We start from the raw sequence: 7,589 nt of genomic DNA, 5'->3' as shown, positions 1-7,589 counted from the left end.
TATTAATCAAGAACCTATCTATCTCTGTCTTAAAGACACTCAATGAACTGGCCTCCACAGCCTTTTGCGGCAAAGAGTTCCACAGATTCACAACTCTCTGGCTGAAGAAATCCCTCCTGATCTGTGCTTTAAAGGATCGTCCCTTAGCCGGAGGTTCTTGGTGATCTGGACACCTCGAAACTTGGAACTCTAGACCATTTCCAGTTTGACCCGTTGATGTAGACATGGGTATGTCCTCCAGTACGCTTCCTGAAGTCAATGACTAGCTCCTTTGTTTCATTGATACTTCCAAGGCAGCGGGAAGTGTAGACGGAGTCAATGGTGGGAGGTAAAAGGGTGGGGCTTGGTTCTGAAACTGCGGTCCATGGAGATCTTCCAGGTGTCTACAGAAACAAGTGCTGGGGGCTCTCCCACTTACTCATGGGGCCCCAACAGCTGAAACAATGCACACTAAACTTTGTGCTGGCAATCTTCCAACACCGATGGGTCAGTCATTGATCAGAAGGGAGGGAGGAGAATAACTACCTTGAGTGGGAGAAATACCCATTCAGTTGCTGGGAGCAAAGAACAGTACAGCACAGGAAACAGGCCCTTCGGCCCTCCAAGCCTGTGCCGCTCCTTGGTCCAACTAGACCATTCGTTTGTATCCCTCCATTCCCAGAATGCTCATGTGACTATCCAGGTAAGTCTTAAACGATGTCAGCATGTCTGCCTCCACCACCCTATTTGGCAGCGCATTCCAGGCCCCCACCACCCTCTGTGTAAAAAACGTCCCTCTGATATCTGAGTTATACCTTGCCCCTCTCACCTTGAGCCCGTGACCCCTCGTGATCGTCACCTCCGACCTGGGAAAAAGCTTCCCACTGTTCACCCTATCTATACCCTTCATAATCTTGTACACCTCTATTAGGTCTCCCCTCATTCTCCGTCTTTCCAGGGAGAACAAGCCCAGTTTACCCAATCTCTCCTCATAGCTAAGACCCTCCATACCAGGCAACATCCTGGTAAACCTTCTCTGCACTCTCTCTAAAGCCTCCACGTCCTTCTGGTAGTGCGGCGACCAGAACTGGACGCAGTACTCCAAATGTGGCCTAACCAGCGTTCTATACAGCTGCATCATCAGACTCCAGCTTTTATACTCTATACCCCGTCCTATAAAGGCAAGCATACCATATGCCTTCTTCACCACCTTCAAGGATTTGTGGACTTGCACACCTAGGTCCCTCTGTGTTTCTATACTCTTGATGGCTCTGCCATTTATTGTATAACTCCCCCCTACATTAGTTCTTCCAAAATGCGACGGAGGGTTGTACCTAGGACAACGCCAGTGATCCCAAAAGGAACCCTAATTCCATCGTGGGAAGAGCAGGGGAGGTGTGATGTGATAAAGTGTTAGGGTTTACCTTTCGGCGAAGGACAAGAGGTTCTGCATCCACATTCATTATATGGGAAAGTCGCATATAATTTCACTGAACATTTCACTGAAGTTCCTTTTATAGAGAGCTGACAGATCTATAATTATAAAGGTGGAAGGTGTTTGTGGCCCTGCACTTTGAGGGGGCAGGATAGTTGGCTAGCTCCGGTGGTTGGCTTGTGATGCAGAGCGGTGCCAACAGCATGGGTTCAATTACCATGCCGGGTGAGGTTATTCATTAAGGCTCATGTTCTCAACCTTGCCCCTTGCCTTTGGTTAAAATACCACCAGTCAGCCCTCCCTCCCCCTCATTGGGGAGAGCAGCATGTGGTTGTCTGGGACTCTGATGAATTTTACTGCACTTTAAAGAGAGTGAGGGACGGGGAGGCCAGGATTAAAAGTCTTTTTTAAAAAGGTTTACAAGTAGGCTTACATTAACACTGCAGTGAAGTTACTGTGAAAATCCTCTAGTCGCCACGCTCCGGCGCCTGTTCGGGTAACACGGAGGGAGAATTTAACACGGCCAATGCACCTAACCAGCATGTCTTTCGGACTGAGGGGGGGAAACAGGAGCACCCGGAGGAAACCCACGCAGACACGGGGAGAACATGCAAACTCCACATAGACAGTGACCCGAGCCGGGAATCGAACCCAGGTCCCCTGGTGCTGTGATGCAGCAGTGCTAACCACCGAGTGACCCGAATGTTAACCTATTTAAAAAGGAAGGGAAGGGGGTTCCTTCTGGACTAAGAAACCGAGCAGATCCCCACACTGCGAGCCGGAACACAGCAAGCCAACAGTTACACGACTTGATCAATTGTACCATTCCTGTGGCGTTGAGGAGCCGACTGGTAAGTGTTCATCGCAGGGACTTCGCCGCACTTCTAACAAAACGACACACGGAAAAAAAGGGCAGCTTACAGCAAATCTTTTATTTACTGAATATTTTTTTCCATTTAAAATCTCTGTTTTGGAACTACCTTAACATTTCACTACCTCTAGGCAGCGCCATGCCCAATTACAGACACAAACTCCATTGTACACACATTTATTATATACCAGACAGTCCCCCCTTTTTATTGTTTTGTTCCTGCATTGCCAAAGGGTCCCCCCCCCCCACCTCCCTTCCCCTTCCCCCCCCCTCACCCCAGAGGTTTAAAAAAAGACACACACACACTGCCAGTCAGCATTACAAAGCGAGGGGAACGCAAACAGCAGGGCCGCGCGCGGAGACTGGCCTTCGGGGTTCTGCCGCACCAAGGGCGCTCGCGACGTGAGCTTCCTCCCCCACCCACCGAAAGTGCCCGTGGCGGCGTCTCTGCGCCGTCCCAACCAGGCACGCCGTGGCAACGCCGCCGCTCACCAGGCTCCGGAGAGGAAAACAGCCGCGGCGAAGTGTCAACTTGCAAAACCATAGGACTCCCGGCGCCACTTTGAGCGGAGGGAGCAGACATTTGTCTTTCCTCTGCCGTTTTTGAAACAATTATTCATTTTTCTGCGCAACTGGCTCCGCTCCCGCGACGGTGCTCACGGCAGCCAGACCACAATCTGAGGTTAAGAAATTTTTACCACATACAAAGCGTTATTCAGGTGCTGTACAGCGGCTGTATGTAACTTAGTACAAGTCCCTTTCAAAATAAAGCGCGATATTTATACTTTTCAACGGTTAAATCAAAGCTTTGGAAGTTCCAGGGTCAATTAGAGGCTAATCGTTCCGAGGGAGTTTCCAGGGTCAATTGGAGGCTAATTGCTGCGAAGCAGATTTTAGGGGCAATTCAAGGCTGGCTGCTCGAAGGCAGATTTCGGGGGGGGCAATTAGAGACTAATTGTTGCGGAGGCAGATCTCAGAGGCAATTCGAGGCTGGCTGCTCGAAGGCAGATTTTGGGGGGGCAATTAGAGACTAATTGCTGCGAGGCAGATCTCAGGGGCAATTCGAGGCTGGCTGCTCGAAGGCAGATTTCGGGGGGGGCAATTAGAGACTAATTGCTGCGAGGCAGATCTCAGGGGCAATTCGAGGCTGGCTGCTCGAAGGCAGATTTCGGGGGGGGCAATTAGAGACTAATTGCTGCGAGGCGGATCTCAGGGTCACACTGCTCCAAGGCAGATTTTGGGGTCGATTAGAGGCTAACTGCTACGAGACAGATTCCACACTCAATTCAAGGCAAAACTACCTGTAAAAACTTGTTATCTTTTAAAAAGAAAGGCCAGGGACCAGGTTTTTACTGTTTCTCCAGGTGATTCTCTGTACAATGCAAAAGATTGGCTCTTTTTAAAAAAAAAATATTTTTTCCCTTCAAAATGCATCGCACGCAAGTATGATTACGTAACACCTGATCTGTGACTGGTGCGTGTGGAAAAATGTGAAACATACATCGCTACGTCACGGAGAATAAAAGAAAACAGGTTTAAAGACTGAGTATATTAGCAAGAACAGTTTGCTCAGTCTGATCGCCCTCACGCCCCAAACACAAAACTACTGGACTGCACGGGCTTGAGATGTGGGGTGGGGAGGGGAGGGGAATAAAAGGAGACAGAGAAAGAAAGCAGTAGCCTTTTTTTTTTAAAAAAAGAGGAATATGTGCTCACACTAAACCCAGCGAGCCATCGGTTGCGGAGGACGATGTTTTTATAGGGCAGCCCACCCACTGCGGCCCACCATTTAAAAACAAAATGTATACACGCAAAGCGTTATTCTCCAATGCAGGGAAAATATGACGTAGGAGATCCAATGACTCCTATCCCAAGATGGGATACTTCAGGCACCACCCTCTCGCAGTGTTCTAGGGCTAAGGAAGACGTGGCCAGCTTCAAGCCAGTTCTGGAAACTTGCTCGGACTGAGTGCATCTTTTGGCTTCCGGGTTTCTGCTTATTTATTAGTGTCACAAGTAGGCTTACATTAACACCGCAATGAAGTTACTGTGAAAAAATCCCTTAGCAATCCCGCCACAATTCATCGGGTACACTGTAAGGGAAATTAGCACCTAACCAGCATGTCTTTCGGACTGTCGGTGGAAACTGCAGCACCCGGAGGAAACCCACGCAGACAGGGGGGAAGAATGTGCAGACTCTGCACAGACAGTGACGCAAGCCAGGAATCGTACCCGAGTCCCTGGCGCTGTGAGGCAGCAGCGCTAACCACTTACAACACAGCTCAGTTCAGAATTATCAGGAGACTGGCTGAGGGTCGGGAGGGGAGGGGGAGGGGGGGAAAGAGACGACCACTGGGGGCCCATGAGACTTTCCGGGACTAGCCGATCTTGGCTCTCAGTAACCCACGTGTTAACAGGTGGTGAGCAAGAATGACCTGGCACACGGCAGCTGAAAATAGGGGAGAGTTTGCCGGAAATGTCGCCACTTGAACTCCACCGGCCTCCGCGTCTGCATTTAACTCGTCCCCCCCCTCAGTGACTGTCAGCGCCAGCTTTGCTGCCCAGCCTCGTGGCGTGACACCCAGGCCTCATGCGCCCTCTTTCACCTGCACGCAGGAGGGGTTGGAGATGAAAGGGTATCACAACCTTTTCTCTTGCCTCGCCTTCCTTACGCCACTCAATAATTCTAAAAAAAAGATATAGAGTATCTGTACGCAACCGAGGCAGAATTCAAATAACGCTTTAAAAAAATGTGCAATCCCAGGGCAATAATCAAACTTTTTTCCCCTATTAAATATTCATCTCGCAATGGAAACCACACCTCTCCAAGGAAGGATACAAAAAGGTATTACTCCGAGTCCTAGGGTGCAAGGGAACACTTCAAGTGGGCATTCTTTACACGCGCTGCGTGGTGACACTGGCTAAGGCAGCTTCAGAGGGTAAAGGGTCACAGTCCAGCCTGGCATGGTGCCAGTTACTGCTTGTCTAAAGTATGTGTGTGTCACCCCCCTTGCCCTCTGCTATTGCAAACTTTGGCAGCACTTGGTGGCATGCAGGGGAGGATGGGGGGGGGATGGAAGACGGGGGACACATTCCTGGTTTAACATTTGAAAGGTCAATTGCCCCATCACCAGCGATCCCTGAGCTCACCAGAACCTGGACTGGTAATCCATCCTTTTTTTTAAAAAAAGGATATTTATCAGTGTCACAAGTTAGGCTTACATTAACACCGCAATGAAGTTACTGTGAAATTCCCCTAGTCGCCCACACTCCGGCGCCTGTTTGGGTTACACTGAGGGAGAATTTAGCACCCTAACCAGCACGGTCTTTCGGACTGTGGGAGGAAACCGGAGCACCCGGAGGAAACCCACGCAGACACGGCCCAGCTGGCCCTCCCTTCTATACGTCATTAGACTCCGCACAGAGAGTGACCCAAGCCGGGAATCGAACCCAGGTCCCTGTGAGGCGGCGGTGCTAACCCCACTGTGCCATCGTGTTGCCTCGAGATGGTAATAGGCTACTGGGGCAAAGCTTTAAGCTATCGGTTCCATTTGGGAGAGGGGGATGGTGGGAGGGGGGGGGGGGAGGGGGAAACAAGAAACATCCGGTTAACCGCTGATCCGACATGCTGCAGACCAGGCAGCCAAAGCACGCGCAGCGGGGGAAAAGAACTCTTTAGAAGGAATGACAAGACGCATTTCTCTGAAAATAGCCTCATCTGTTTACCCACCCACCCCCGAAACTCGATGTTAAAAAGGTTGCGTAGTACACTGATAACCTGCAGGCTAATGATTAGGAAAAAAAAAAGCAAGTCTAATCTTTGTGTATGTGGGTAAAGATTAAAAAAATGAACATGCACGCGCGCACGAGAACTAAAGCTTTGCTGGAAGGCCGTGGCAGCAGAGACTGTACAAAGTTCAAAGTGTCATAAATACAAAAAAACAGCAACTTGGTTCGCTCCCGCTCAAGTTACTTTTCTCCTCCCCTCTCACTCACGTCTCCAGCCGGATGGCGTGGCTAAGATGACGTCGAGACAAAAAAAAAAAGCACCAATAGATAGAAAAGGGAAAAAAAAATTTGGGAAACGAATCTCTTCCTACCTCCCCTTGTCCAAAGAAGATGCAGCGAGCGAGCTCAGGCCAAGGGGAGGGGGGCAAACTCCATCCCTCCCCTCACCCCTCTGACTCACCCCGCTCTCTAATCTGATCGATGGGTGCAGCGACGGCGGGATCTGCTCACAAGACCAAAGCGTTGCAGCGACTCTGCCTCCAGCGCTCAAGGTTAGGGCAAAGCCGCACGCACGCACACACTTAAAAACTGCGTTTGACGGAGCTTAAGTCAGCTCAATGGATAACTTTGCAGCGGCAACGCGGTTTGTCATCAGCGTCAGAGAGACCGACAGGACGGGATTTTTGTGTCACGCAAACAGGAGTCGTGCACACATTCCCTCTCTCTCTCTCCCCCCACAGTTACGGCCGGCTATCGTCATGATATGTGTGTGTCCAAAGCCAGGCCCGGTTACCGTGTCAACCCTGTCGCTCGCTTGTGGGAGGTGGACCGTGGGGAAAGTGGGGGGGGGGCGCCTGCGTGACGTCCAATTTCACCTTTGCAGCAGTTAACGGGAGGGGGCAGTAGTATGGACGGTCAGTTTGTGTTACCCCTGCACCATTGCTGCTGTCTACACGGCCCGAGAGAGGCGCTAACCTTCAGCCCGATAACACACGCGCGCACACACACATACAAAGGTTTTGCAGTCAACCACAGCAGCAAGGAGGGGGGGGGGTAAGAGCAGAGGACGGGAGTCACATCCTGGCCAGACTGAGTGGGGGGGGGGGGGGGGGGGGGGGGTGGATTTTGTACCTCGCCTATACCAGCCTGACAAGTGCCAGATTTACTAATGTTTATCGGACAACTTGTCCCGGCAGCGTTTGATCTCTCTGCTCTAGGCCACTGTACACCCCCACTCCGCCGACGCACAGATAAAACCACTTCCCTCACCAATTTTATTTAAAATGCATCCAAAAAACATGCACGCATGCCGCGACAGAGGCAACCCTCTCCCTCCGCTCCCCCCACCCCACCCAAAACCAACACCAAAATGCTCGCGTCCGGCACACCGAGGGGACAGCCGGCGGCGGAAAGGTCTGTGGGCTTGGCCAGCGCAGTTTCATCAGTGTCAAAACATAGATTTACGAGTGTTAGTGGCGGGTATATGAGCGCGCGGCGCATAAATGAGTCTGACTGGAGAGAGAGAGAGAGCGCGCGGGCGCCCACTGGAGCGAGGATGAGCGAGCGAGCGCACAC

This window comes from Mustelus asterias, unplaced genomic scaffold (genome assembly GCF_964213995.1).
Source record: "Mustelus asterias unplaced genomic scaffold, sMusAst1.hap1.1 HAP1_SCAFFOLD_1531, whole genome shotgun sequence".
Classification (NCBI taxonomy): Eukaryota; Metazoa; Chordata; class Chondrichthyes; order Carcharhiniformes; family Triakidae; genus Mustelus; species Mustelus asterias.
Note: the sequence above shows the minus strand (reverse complement) of the source record.